The sequence below is a fragment of the Danio rerio genome, chromosome 1 (genome assembly GCF_052040795.2).
Source record: "Danio rerio strain M-AB ecotype USA chromosome 1, GRCz13ab, whole genome shotgun sequence".
Taxonomy (NCBI): Eukaryota; Metazoa; Chordata; class Actinopteri; order Cypriniformes; family Danionidae; genus Danio; species Danio rerio.
Genome location: NC_141021.1, coordinates 5,169,689 through 5,185,000, shown reverse-complemented (window position 1 = coordinate 5,185,000; position 15,312 = coordinate 5,169,689). Strand labels below are relative to the sequence as shown.

The 15,312-nt window shown below is 32.6% G+C and overlaps 1 long non-coding RNA gene across 2 annotated transcripts in view; it reads left to right on the top strand.

The window, feature by feature from the left end:
• LOC141384398 (uncharacterized) overlaps positions 1–9,820 on the top strand; it is a 35,458-nt gene extending 25,638 nt beyond the window's left edge. For both annotated transcript variants that reach the window (XR_015476112.1, XR_015476113.1), the window contains one exon: positions 9,359–9,820. This is a non-coding gene — a long non-coding RNA (uncharacterized LOC141384398). The remainder of the gene's footprint in view (positions 1–9,358) is intronic.
• The last annotated feature ends 5,492 nt before the right edge of the window (positions 9,821–15,312 follow it).

Here is a 15,312-nt window from a genome sequence, read left to right as displayed (position 1 = left end):
CAAAAACAAACCGAGTAAGACCATGAGCCGATCAGTTCAAAAGTCACATATAGTGGCCTATTTCTTAATATGTCAAATAAATCTGCCGAGAGTGTGTTTCAGCTCAAAATGCTTCACATGTCTTTTATTATAGCTTGTCGAATTTGAGTGTAAGCACAATCACATTTGTGTGTGTGTGTCCCTTTAAATGCAAATTAGCTGCTGCTCATTTTAAGAGGGCGGGGCCTGCTAATCGGACAAGCAAATTAGGCACAAAACATTGTTCTGATCCATAATAGTTTAGTAATTCTTTAATTAAATGCGAAGATGACAGAAACAAAACTGGCTAAGTGAGGCTAGTGAAGCACACTATAACCTGTGCATTATCAAATTTTAAATGAGGAAAGGCGTAACTGTCAATTTGGTGAATAAAGCCCCGCCTACTAGTACAGCAGCCAATCATAGATCGCTATATGGTAAAAAAGAATGCCTTCTAGCACAGGAGCCAATCATCGATCACTATAGACAAATTGAGCATTCAGGATGCGCGCAGAGAGGTTGCAGAAAAAAAACGGGAGCACTAGCATTTACAGCGAAGGAATGACATCCGATGCGGTACAGAGTTTGTTGTTGTCTTAAGTTACATTGATTACATATCATATATATATATATATATATATATATATATATATATATATATATATATATATATATAGTTGAAGTCAGAATTATTAGCCCTCTTTTGATTTTATTTAATTTTTTTTAATATTTCCCAAATTATATTTAACAGAGCAAGGAAACTTTCACCGTATGTCTGATAATATTTTTTCTTCTGGAGAAAGTCTTACTTGTTTTATTTCGGCTAGAATAAAAACAGTTATTAATAAAAAAAAAAAAAAAACACATTTTTGGGACAAAATTATTAGCCCATCTTTTTTATAAATAGTTTTTTTTTTCAATAATCTACAGAACAAACCATCGTTATAGAATAACTTGCCTAATTACCCTAACCTGCCTAGTTCACCTTATTAACCTACTGTAGTTAAGCCTTTAAATGTCACTTTAAGCTGTATAGAAGTGTCTTGAAAAATATCAAGTAAAATATCATTTACTGTCATCATGTCAATGATAAATTAAATCTGTTATTAGAAATAAGTTTTTTAAAACTATTATGATTAGAAATGTGCTGAAACAATCTAACAATCTTCCCTCCATTAAACAGAATTTGGTGAAAAAAATAAACGGGCGCTAATCATTCAGGGTCGCTAATAATTCTGACTTCAACTATATATATATAGTTATATATATATCCATTTGCGATAGCAACCTCCCAATGGATATTGGATAAGACAAAATGGCCAAGCCTGAAATATACAACTATTTCATTGAAACTCCCAAGTTTTTTAACAAGAGAGAAGTTAAAGGCTTACAAGTCCTTGGATGCCAACAATGTTGTTCTGTGTGGTCATGCGAAAGAAATAATGTTCCATGATTACCAGATTTAAAACATTGTAGTGCTAAAAACCGAGGTTCTGCCTAGCCAAAGACAAGGAAAGACGACGGAGCTGTACAAGGCCTGGGTATTCATCATCAAGCAAAACAACTGCATTATGACAGCGAACTACACCTGTACAGCAGGGTATGTGAACTTACACATAGAGGTAAAGTTGGTTTTATATTGGCACATTCAGACTTTCTCCTTAATAATATAATTTCATAAGTATTATTTGCAAACTCTAAATAGCGAAATCATATTAGCAGCCAATGACTATCAATATACAACATTGCTCACAGTCAAATAAACAGTCTTAATGTTGTTTTCAGGTCACACCTGCAGGTCATTTCAGACCGAATATTCAAAGTGCCGCGGTAAACAATATAGGGAGTGTGTGTCACAAGTTGTGAATATAAAACCAACCTTACCTAATAACTTACACTTTCACATTTCATTCTAAGCATTCAGTGTCCGCAGTTTAATTCACCACGTGTAACTGTTTTGGCTGAAATCGTTGCTGCAATCTAAAACGAGTAACGTGTCTGATTCAGATATTGATTCTGATATGAAATGAGATCGGCAGAATCCTGCATTTTTAATTAGGTCGTCACTTCATTCAGCTCCCTTTTAGCCAAAGACGTCTGCGGATGGCATTAAAGCAGTGTGGTGTACGGTGAAAGTTAAGTTTTCTATTTTGGGATTTTCAAATTCGGTTTTGAATTCGACATCCTACCACACAACAGGACATGTTTGCTATTGCAACTGGTCTCTTTTTGCAAGCGGGAACCCGTATGACGTCATGTGTGAAGTAGGTTGGTAATTCGTCTATAGACTGACGATACTGGGGGAGGGCTTGGACCAGAAAAGAGTTTCTGCAGATTTTGTGTGATACGAACATTTAGAAATGAAACTAAAGACACAGTTGTTGTTCAATTTTATTGGTGATTCCTAATATGAAATTAAGTCGTAAGCTTGGCACTTTTGGAGAATTTGATGTATCACTTTGGCATTATTTAGTAAAAAGATGGTCACCAAACAGTCAAAAACGCAAAGCAAACGGAAACAAAATCTGCTAATGAAGCGCAAAATAACCTGCACATTATTTAGTCTCAAGATGGCGCCAAACATTTTAAAAACGCAAAGCTGGCGGAATTTAATCCTTTACAGTGAAGTACACTCACTGGCCACTTTATTAGGTACACCTGTTTACAGCAGCAGCAGAAAATCACACTGGGTGCCACTCCTGTCAGCTAAGAACAGGAAACCGAGGCTACAATTTACACAGGCTCACCAAAATTGGACAATAGAAGATTGGAGAAACGTTGCCTGGTCTGATGAGTCTTCTTTACTGCTGACACATTTGCATGGTAAGGTCAAAATTTGGCATCAACAGCATGAAAACATGAATCCACCATTGGTGGTGGTGGTGTAATGGTGTGGGGGATATCTTCTTGGCACACTTTGGGCCCATTAGTACCAATTGAACATCATGTAAACGCCAAAGCCTACCTGAGTATTTTTGCTGACCACGTCCATCCCTTTATGACAACAGTGTACCCATCTTCTGATGGCTACTTCCAGCAGGATAATGCACCATGTCATAAAGCGTGACTCATCTCAGACATGGTTTCTTGAATATGATAATGAGTTTCGCCAGCACTCAATCCATTAGAGCACCTTTGAGATGTGGTGGAACGGGAGATTCACATAATTGTTGTGCAGCCGACAAATGATGCAATCATGGACCAGAATATCTGAAGAATATTCCCAGTACCCTGTTGAATCTATGCCATGAAGGATTAAGGCAGTTTTGAAGGCAAGACATGATACTAGAAAGGTGTACCTAATAAAGTGGCCGGTTAGTGTATATTAACCCACTATGTATTATTCAGCCACAAGACGGCGCCAAACAGTCAAAAACTGTATTTGTTATGTAACTATGTGTCTGTCTGTTCTATTTAGCGGTCGTTAACATACCTTGTAATCAGAATCGACCAATCAGAATTGAGTATTCTGGACAGCCCTGTAGTAATGTATAATGAGATCTGCTTGTACATCAATAGGAGAGTGAAATCTGAAAAATTTTTCATCTGCTTGCAGAAATGCTTACCAAAAACAAAGTTACTTTACTTTGGTTATCCTTTATCATGTTTTCTGGGTTGGTACATGCACCCGGGACCCAATTATAGCACTTAAATGCAAGAAAAGTCACATTTTTTATGTTTTGTCCCCTTTAAACCGTAGTTTAATTATTTGAACAGGCTGCAGTTATGTTATGAAAACCGCAATGCATTTTCTGAATTACATTAATGAACGCTTGTGTTCTCATGCATTGTTTAGAGGCTCAAGGGAAAGTAAATATAAAAGACGGAGACATTCTGATGCCAAAGGAAACACAAACTCAGCCACAGAGTCCACAGTTCGATCTGTTTAAAACACAAAACTAAGCGGCGATGTGTACTTTTCCCTTGCTCTTCTTTACACAACACAGACTCAAGGGAGGATAAAGACCCATTATCATTACATTTGTGCTTTCAAGAGAGCCCTTCAGACAGCTCAATCCTCAGCAGCGCTCTCAGAGCACTTCAGCAGCAACTCATACGTTTTTTTCTCGTGTTTTTGGATATTGAGATCATGAAAATATTATAACAGGATCTTATTTTGTTGGTGGCGCAGTGGGTAGCGTTGTCGCCTCACAGCAAGAAGGTCACTAGTTTGAGCTCCAGGTGGCATTTCAGTGTGGAGTTTGCATGTTTTCTCTGTTTGCATGCAGTTTCCCGGGTTTCCCCTCAAAGTCCAAAGACATGGTATTGGTGAATTGAATAAGCTAATTTGGCCACAGTGTATGTGTGGGTGTGAATGCAAGAGTGTATGTGTGTTTCCCAGTAGTGGGTTGCGGCTGGAAGGGCATCCGCTGCGTAAAACATATGCTGGATAAATTAAAGTTCTCTTTCATATTTTGTATGGTGAGGGTCTAAAAAAAATGATATTGTAATGCAATTACAGTTTTTCTCAGCGGCTTTGGCGCATTTCTCACAACACTATTTACATTTACACAACAGTTAAAGGTGCAGTAGGTGATCTTCCACAATGCTAACAGCTTAGCATAAATCTCTGAATCACCTGCCGTCTAGAGCCAAGCCTCCTTAATCACGAGCACATTAAAAGAACCCTCTCTCATGTGTTAAAAGTGACTTACCAGCGGCGTGCAAGCCAAACGGACATGCTATTTCTGAACAAATATCCAGTGGCGTAGCGCAAAATGCGGAGGCCCCCCTGCAGGGATTACTGAAAGGGGGGGTTGGGGGGAAGCGAGCACAAATTGAGGAGCGGGGAAGGGAGGCGGGGTGGAGCGACAACGCGGGGAAGCCTTCACAAACTGAGGAGCGATCACAAACCGAAAGCGGCGAGAGCGTCAAAGTAGCCAGAAGTCATTCATTTTTAATGAGAACTGGCGGCAAGGAGCAGCGCGGCGCGTCTTTTCCTGTGTGGCCGTCGAGGAGAGTTGAAATCAAGTCAACTTTATGGTATGAGCTATGACGTGGTTCGGCGGCAAGCAATCAGAATGAAGTAGTCCACCGCTTGAGAGGAGTTCAGAGAACACGTACAGACCTGTGAACTTTGGTTCCGACCACAGTTGTTCCCAAGAGTTTGATTATTGCGGTTGCCGAATTTTCAATTATTGAAAATCGCAACGACGTGGGGCCCACCCTGCGGGCCTGTCCGCTACGCCACTGTGAATATTAGAGTTGCATGGTGAACAATATAGGGAGAGACTAGGCGGAATAGCGCTATTTACTTGTGTTTTGTTGTTAAACTAATTAAAATCTACATTATCAATGCTGTAAAGGGTCCCTTATAAAACTGAAAATAGTCTTATCAATCTTTCATCGGAAGATTTTAGTGGCTGAGCGACACTTCTGTGAAGATATAACCCATTTGTAACAACAACATCTAACGTTACATTAGCTTTGCGTGAAGCTAAAATAGCTCTAAAACGGAACAGAAGAGAAATCCTTCAGCCATTGTGTCATCCGTTCTCAAGCGTGCAAAGGTAACTCCTATATTGATTCAGGTTTTTAAAACGTTTTGATTCAGCAGGTTTTTACCGATCGCACGCACAAACAGCGGTCAGCGGGGCTGCATACAAACGGCTGCGCAGTTGTTGAAATCTGCATTTGCTGACAGACAGTTTAAGCTACTTATCGGAATTATGAGAGATGTCGGCCCGACTCTATTTAATTGGATGAACATTTTTTAGTTTTATGCCTTACCCAAAATATAAAAATACATATAAATACATTTAAATCACTTACTTTAATCGTTACTGTTAGACTGTGAAGAGACTTTCAACCAGCACAACTAAAAATGCTTCTGAAGACAATCACCTACTGCACCTTTAATGCATTTCTCAAAACAATTAGTACAAACTGCAAAACCTAGTTGATAACCTGCAAAAGCGAGTCACTTGCTCAAAATGGATAGCTCATTCCTCAAAGGCAAGTATTGATGTCAATGAAAGTGTAAGTGTCATCAAGATGAAAAGTCCTCACACTATTGTTTATGTACAAGATAGTCAAATGGTTTTGTCATGTTTTCATTATAAAAGTTTGCTCTAAGTTTTTTTCAATGCAAACAAAGTCAGATTTTGGTGACCCTTCCTGAAAATGCTCAAGACAGCACTAGATACAATTTGCACAGCCAATCGAAAACTACAGTTAAGTGTATTTAGTGAGGCATCTGAGTACAAGACACTGAATATGTATGTTTTACTTCTTTACTGCATATGTTCTGTGCAATGCTAATTTATTCACAGCATTGTGCAGAAGAATAAGCACATCCTTATTTTCAACAAACATAAACTCCCTTTGAGTAGAGCTGTGCACAATATTGCAGTACATATTAGAACTGAAACTAGAACACAGACAAGTCTGTAAATCATTCCTGAAATTGTTCAATTTAGAAGACATTTTCAGGAAAAAAGATTTAAACATTTTTCTAAAATTATCTTGACAAATTTTGACAGCTAGTTCAACAGCTTTTTGTGAGTATTGACTCAAGTAATTAAATGAGGACTGTTAGTTTTATATGAAATGATTATTCATCATTCACAAGTTTAATTAACTTTGACTGGCATGACATAAGCAATTGATAATGTTATAAATAGCAGGGAGTTGAATGAAAGCAATTGATGCATGTCCAAAAGCATTTGCAGTTTGTTGGAAGGAGTGAGAAACTGCTACTATGATGTGCACAAATGACTAATTGTTTTGAGAAATGCATTAACTGTTGTGCAAATGTAAATAGTGTTGTGAGAAATGCACCAAAGCCACTGAGAAAAACTGTAATAGATCCATGCAAACTTGTCCCCTCCAATCATGGAACAGTCCAGCAAGAATTAGTTTTAGAATGAGGTCATGTATTTATTATTTTATTATTAAATAATGTTTAAAAGGCAAGTTAGGGTAATTAGGCAAGTTACTGTATAACGATGGTTTGTTCTGTAGACTATCGAAAAAAAAATATCTCAAAGGGGCTAATAATTTTGACCTTAAAATGGTGCTTAAAAATTGAAAACTGCTTTTATTCTAGCCGAAATAAAGCAAATAAGACTTTCTCCAGAAGAAATAATATTATCTGACATACTGTGAAAATTCCCTTGCTCTGTTAAACACCAATCTAAAATATTTAAAAAAAGAAAAAAAAAAATCAAAGGGGCCTAATAATTTTGACTTCAACTGTATATATAAAGAATTTATAAGATTAATTGATATAAGAATAAGACAAAAGAAATCCATTGAAGAAATAGATGAACAAACAAACAAATAAACAAATAATTAAATACAAACAAACAAACAAACAAACAAACAAACAAAGAGTGCATTGGACTGTTTGGCGCATGGCTGGATGGCTTGCTTACAGCCCCCAAATCACTAAATTGAACACAAATAAACAAACAAACAATTAATTAAATAAATACATACATTCATACTTGCATACATACATACATACATACATGCATGCAATAAATAAATAAATAAATAAATAAATAATAAATAAATAAATAAGAAAAGAGATATCAAAAGAAAAACTGAGAAAAAGAAAAATGAGTCGATCGGACAAAATTATTTATGACAAGCAACATGATTTGAGCATTAGCATTCGTGTGCAGCGCCTGTAAACGCATAAAGAAATCACTGACACTTACTTCCATTCACACATGACAGCTTTAATTTAAACAGAGTGTTGGCCAGCTAAATCATACACTGTTTCCAACAATCTCAGTAATTAATCAGCCAGTCTTACCCTCGTAATTCCTGAAATTGCATCAGATCACGTTCATTTGTCTGCTTGCTTTCTATGATCAAACCTTCAGTGAGCGAGTGAGTGAGAGAATGAGGTGTTATATCACAATTCACAGCATGGGGGCATCGAAACATTAAAGAAAGGCCACATGGGATTGATGTGTCACTGCAGAAGGCGGAGTGTGTATTAAAGACGTAGTGGCGGAAAATTAGATGTCAAAAAATTCTGCATTCAGTGCCATTGAGATGTACTGTGGAATTTGTTTAACGTCTAACAGTGTGTGTCTGTAGACACTGACAGAGGCAGGGAAAAAACGCCTGTGAACCACAATCCTGATTCAGAAAGAATATTTCCTATCTAAAAAAAAAAAATGACTGTCATTATAAAACAATTTGATTATCACCTCATAAATTATGCAACACACAAAAAAAATCTTAAACCATAATGATAAACAATACTATCTTATATGTAATGATGATGATAATAATAATAATAATAATAATAATAATAATAATACATTTATTTACTTGAAACATATAATATTTGATACAACTAAATTATAAACTTGAGAAAAAAATAATGACAATAAATAATAATAATATTAATAATAATAACAACAACAATAATACTATTAATAATAATAATACTTCATGTACTTCTGAAAAAAATAATGTCCTAAAAATTTAAAATAAACTTCATATAAATATTATATAAAACATAATATTATTAAACAACAACAAAAAACAACAACAATAATAATAATAACAATAATTATTATTTATTTAACTACGGATAATAAATGTCCTAAAAACTAAATAAGCTTAATATGTTAAATAATAATAATAATAACAATAAACAATAAATACATAAATATAATAATAATAATAATAATAATAATAATAATAATAATAAACAAAAATAATAACAATAAACACCAATAATGTTAAGAATAATAATAAAAATAATTCTTAATTTACTTGAATTACATAATATTTGATACAGCTAAATTATAAACTTAATGATATAAAATAATAACAAAAATAATGACAATAAATAATAATAATAATATAAATAATAATAATAATAATGATGATAACAGCAAACATAATAATTATAATAATAAAAATAATAACAATAAATAATAATAATAATAATAATAATAATAATAATAACTGCAAATATAACAATAATAATAATAATAATAAATATAAATCATAATAATGATTATAATACATTTTTAATTATGAAAAGTGTAATGTCTAAAAACAAAATGATAAACTTAATATGTTAAATATTTATAACAAAAAATAATTATAATAACAATAATTTCCTTGATATTATTGTGAAACCCATAAAAAATAATTCCAAAAGCGTTAAAACTCTAACACGTTAACTAAACTAACTAATTTATGTATTCAGCACCTTTAAGAGTATAACTGTAGACGGAGACAGAAAAGGCTTTCTGTGTATTAAATGAAAAACCTGTGATACCCAAGCCTGATTCAGGAAGAACCTTTGCTTTTTTCCCTTAAGCAAGCAAATCCTTGTTATTGTTTTCTATTTTTTGTCCTTTTTTAGGACACACACTTCTAAAAGTCTGCAGAAGAGACCTTGCCTGAGGCGACATGATTTATCTTGCAGACGAAGGGTCAAGTATTTCTGTATCATAAAATGCAGTGAGGAATATGAGATGAGGAAGTCGTGGCCTGTGAGTGACGAAACGCAGTGACAGAGACAGCGGCTTTTGTTGCCTGCCCTCAGGGTTCGGAAAGATTCAGAGGAAACAAGAGAGCAAAGCTGAATTTATATTGAGGACGTATAGAGGGAGAGCTGGAAAAGATGCTTTACCGATGTCAACCCTTTAATCTCTGAGATGTGCTTTTTTAGTCACGTCTTCATACATTTACAATGAATCTATCTGAGATCATTTATCTTTAAATGGGATACAATTGCAGGTATTCAGCTGTACAAAAATTAGGAATTCACCGATACGGATTTCTTTTTAGCAGCACATAAGGCAATAAAGTCATATTCAATACATTACACATGAAACAGGAGAATCAATCAATCAATTTATCAATCAATCTATCAACTAATAAATAAGTAAAGGAATAAAAGCCAGAGTGAAGACTGCAGCAAACTTTCTGGAACCGATATGGAAATTTTGACCGATAACCGATAACTCTTTATATTTTGAAGCCAATAGCCGATATATATATATAAATATATATATATATATATATATATATATATATATATATATATATATATATATATATATATAAATATATATATATATATATATATATATATATATATATATATATATATATATATATATATATATATATATATATATATATATATATATATATATATATATATATATATATATATATATATATATATATATATATATATTTATATATACACACACACACACACACACACACACACACACACACACACACACACACACACACATATATATATATATATATATATATATATATATATATATATATATATATATATATATATATATATATATATATATAAATAATTAAGAAATTTATAAATGTTTACAACCACTTGAGTGTGACTAAATAGTGAGGAAATGTTCAATTGTAGGTGAAGTACACTCAAAAAATTTGGTTTATTGTTGGTTCAAACTACTTATTGAAAATACAGACAACTGAAAGGATTTACGTTTAATCGACATACAGGTAAATATGTAAAAATAATAATTTCACTTTTTCCTTCATGTTGTCTTAACACTTTGATTGTGTGAAACACCAGCCTTTTTTACAGTGCATTTCTTTGACGTTAAATTGACGTTTTGATGATGTTAAGAGACTGGACTTACTGTAGTCAGACTACACATCTACAGTACAATGATGGGAGCACTTTAACCCTATCACTTTTGGTTTTTTTTCTAACCCTTTAACCCAATTCCGTCTGTTTTTCACTCCAAAATTGTTCAGTCTAAATAGTTCCAGCAACAGACGGCATTCAAACAATCCGTCCAAAAACAGCACAAATGCAAAGAAAAACCAGGCTGATTACATCAGAGATGGCAGCGAGATCAACGTAACGCAGCCAAATCTAGGTGAATTATTAATTATTAGCACAAGCTCTGTCTGAACAGAATATAATAATCTCACCTCTGTATGGTCAGATGTTATGCAAACTGCATTTCTTGGCTATAAAGCAAAGCAGCATCTTGCTAATGGATGAGAATTGTAAGCAAGGTGATTGAAATGACAGACCACTCAAACTAAGCTAACAAAATAATTGCCTAATCATCTAGAAACAAAATAAAACTGCAAAATAAGCAATAAATAAATAAATAGCAATATATTATTATTATTATTATTATTATTATTATTATTATTATTATTATTATATTATTTTATCATTGTTGTTTTTGTTGTTGTTGTTGTTGTTATTATTATTGTTATTGTATTATTATATCATTATTTTATTATTATTATTATTATTATTTTATCATTTTATTATTATTATTATTATTATTATTATTATTAATTACTATTTATTATTATTATTAATAGTAATTAATAATAATAATGATAATAATAATAATAATAATAAATAGTAATTAATAATAATAATAATAATAATTATTATTATAATTATTAAAGTATTATTTTAAGTGCAAAAATGTTCAAGTTCAGTATTATTATCTTTCTTAAGATTATTATTTTTTGTACAGAACAAACTACACAATAAAAAAAGGTTATTTAAATGCTAAATATCTGGTAAAATAACTAGTAATAGCAAAGACAAAATAAATGACAAAATAAACTCACAAATAAAATTACAAAATTAGAAATGAGAAAATGTTTAATTCATTTTATTAAACATCACTTGGGAAATATTGGAATAAATAAATAAATAAATAAATAAATAAATAAATAAATAAATAAATAAATAAATAAATAAATAAATAAATAAATAAAATATTCTACAGGAGGGCTAAGAATTGTATCTGTATTCAGATGGTGACACAGTGTAGATTGTAATGAATAGTTCCAGATAGAAAGTTCCAAAAGCTGCATCAGTCTCACAAAAAGTCTGGAGAATTGTTTCAAAAAATCACTTTCAATCTTTGATGGATGGGATGTGGAATAACAATGCCCTGGTTTGTTCAGCCCAATAAAGGACACGTTCCCCAAAGACCAAATTTATCCCATTAACTGGTACAGCTTGAAATGGTTCAGTCCTGTCACTCGACACACACTGTGTCTGATTTCATTAGACAGATAGCGGACGTCCAGAAATATACAGCATTTATGACTATTAGTTTCAACTCTCATTTCTTCTCGACTGGAATAATGATGTCACCTAAAAAAAGGAAAATGCTGTTATTAAATGCTATGCCCCGACTCCGTCCAACCCTGGCTCATTCTGAAAATGTACCCCTATGTACATTTCTGGAGAGCACCAAATACATCCAAGGATTTTTGCAGTTTTTGTTTTAACGAATCCACCAGAGGCCGCTGTGTATGCTTTTTCAGATCTCAAAATTCTCTTGCGAGTGCCATTCGCACCTGCTGTTCTAAAGTAAATCCACCAGAGGCCGCTGTTGACTGACTGACTGTACTTATGTATATATATATATATATATATATATATATATATATATATATATATATATATATATATATATATATATATATATATATATATATATATATAATTTTTTCTCATTAATGTTTTTTTTTTTCGCTTGCATGTGTTTTCTTGACTTACATTTGAGCTTTGGTGAGTGTGGTTTTGGTTTGAGCATGATGCTAATGGATGAGGATTATAATCAAGGTGATTGCAATGACAGTCCACTCAAACTAAGCTAACAAAAATAATTGCCTTATCATCTAGAACCAAAATAAAACCACAAAATAAGCAAGATATTTTAATAAATAAATATCAATATATTATTGTTATTATTATTATTATTTTTATTGTTGTTGTATTTATAATTATTAATATTATTTTGGTATTGTTATATTTATTATTATAATAATAATTATTATTATTATTATAAATATTATTTTATTGTTGTTGTATTTATAATTATTAATATTATTTTAGTATTGTTGTATTTGTTATTATTATTATTATTAATTTTATTATTATTATTATTATTATCATTATTATTTATTGTTGTTGTATGTATGTATGTATGTAGTATTATTATTATTATTATTATTATTATTATTATTAATGCAAACAATGCCAAGGTCAGCATTATTATCCTCCTTAAGTTTATTATTATCTGTGTATATATATATATATATATATATATATATATATATATATATATATATATATATATATATATATATATATATATATATATAATAAACATACACAGACAAATTACGTAAACGCACTTTTATTTTGTCTGTGACTACATTTTTATTCATAATTATGGTTTATTTGCACTCAATCATTCAGATACGTTTGTGTTGCGTTTGAATTTTTTCTCAATAGTGTTTTTTTTTTTCCACTTGCATGTGTTTTCTTGACTCACATTTGAGCTTTTTCAGCCCATAGCGACAAATCAACAAAACTCACCTTAATAGCAGGTGTAAAGAGGTCACTGACTCAATAATCCAGCCCAATGGAGTCAAAGTGGCACAGTTTAATACTCTCTCTCATACTCCAGCAGTGGATTCAGAGGGCTTCTATCTTTTTAACACTCCTGGGTAGCCTTTTCCCAGTTCGTCTCTTGCTCGCTCTCATTTAATTTTTTTTTTTTCGCTCTCTTGCTCATGTTCATAAATGAGGAAGGCGAGGATCCCGGATATCCAGGTGGGCCTGAAAGCTCATTCGTGCAGTTCAGGAAAGGAGGTCACTGTAGAAAATAAAAAAAAGATAAATTTAATAAATAACTAAAGCGATACATATGGAATCCCCTGTCCTCCCTTAGGGCTGCCCACAGCTTAGATGTGTCGTTTTAAACTTGTCAGTGCTTATAAATATTTAATTATAAAGCCCCTTTGCACTTGTGATGGAACATTGGTTCAATGCATGTTAAGCTCAAAGGCATCTTTGACATGCTGCAGATTACCACAGGGGAGAAAAAATAGTCATAATTTAACAGAAAAAATACTCAAATGCATGTTCAGATACAGCTGAAGGCAGAATTATTAGCCCTCCTGTGGATTTGTTTTTCAAATATTTCTCAAGTGCTGTTTCACAGAGCAAGGACATTTTACAGTATCTCCTCATGCTGTACAGTATTTTTACAGTGTTGTTTTCTTCTGAATGAAGTCTTTTTTTGCGTTTGTGATTAAAATAAAAACAGCTTTTTTGCTCATTTTATTATCAATGTTATTAGTCATTTAAATATATACATTTTTTTGCGATTGGCTGCAGAAAAAAAACAAAACACTATTATCCAATGAGTTAAGCATTTACATTACATTTTAAACTGAATACTTGCATCTTGAAAAACAAAATCATTCATTAATTTTCCTTCGGCTTAGTCTCTTTATAAATCTAGGGTTGCCACAGTGGAATGAACTGCCAACTTATACAGCATATGTTTTACGCAGCGGATGCCCTTCCAGCTGTAACCCAGTACTGAGAAACATAAATACACACTCATTCACACACACACAAACACACGCACACACACACACACACACACACACACACACACACACACACACACTCATACAATACAACCAATTCAGTTGATTCAGTTCCCCTATAGAGCATGTGTTTGGACTGCGGGGGAAACTGGAGCACCCGAAGGAAACCCACGCCAACACGAAGAGAACATGCAAACTCCACATAGAAATGACCCTGCAGCTAGGACTCGAACGAGTGACCGTCTTTCTGTGAGGCGCCAGTGCTAACCACTGAGCCACCGTGCCATCCACATTTGTTCTGTATTTTCCATATATTCTTTCTTCTGAAAGTGTTTTTTGTGTGTGTGGTTGATTTTAAAACAGCTGTTAAAAATTTTAATGTTAATTTTATGGTCAACATTATTAGCATTTAAAGATTAGTTTTCTTTTTTCGATTGGCTACAGAAATTATCCAATAACATTATTAACCTAGTTAAACATTTACATTGCATTTAAACTGAATACTAGTATCTTTAATAATGATAATGATTTCCTAAATATTAATTTATTATATATTTAAATATTCAAACTATTAAGTTTTTTTTTAAGTGTTGAAAAAATGAAGTTATTTGTAATAAAATTGAATAACACAGGGAAAAAGTATTGAACACATGAAGAAAGGAAGGTGTAGACAGACATGGAAAGCCCAGACAGCAGCTGAAATCACTCAGTGGCTCTTCAGCAACCCTCTGCCCTTCCTCAGTATAAATTAATATCAGCTGCTTCAGTCCAACATCTACATTAGCAGGAGGATGAAGATGAATCCAGGGTGGACATTTCAGCAAGACAATGATCCAAAACACAGCCAAGAAAACGTTTTAATGCTTTCAGAGAAAGAAAATAAGGCTTTAGAATGGCCCAGCCAATCACCTG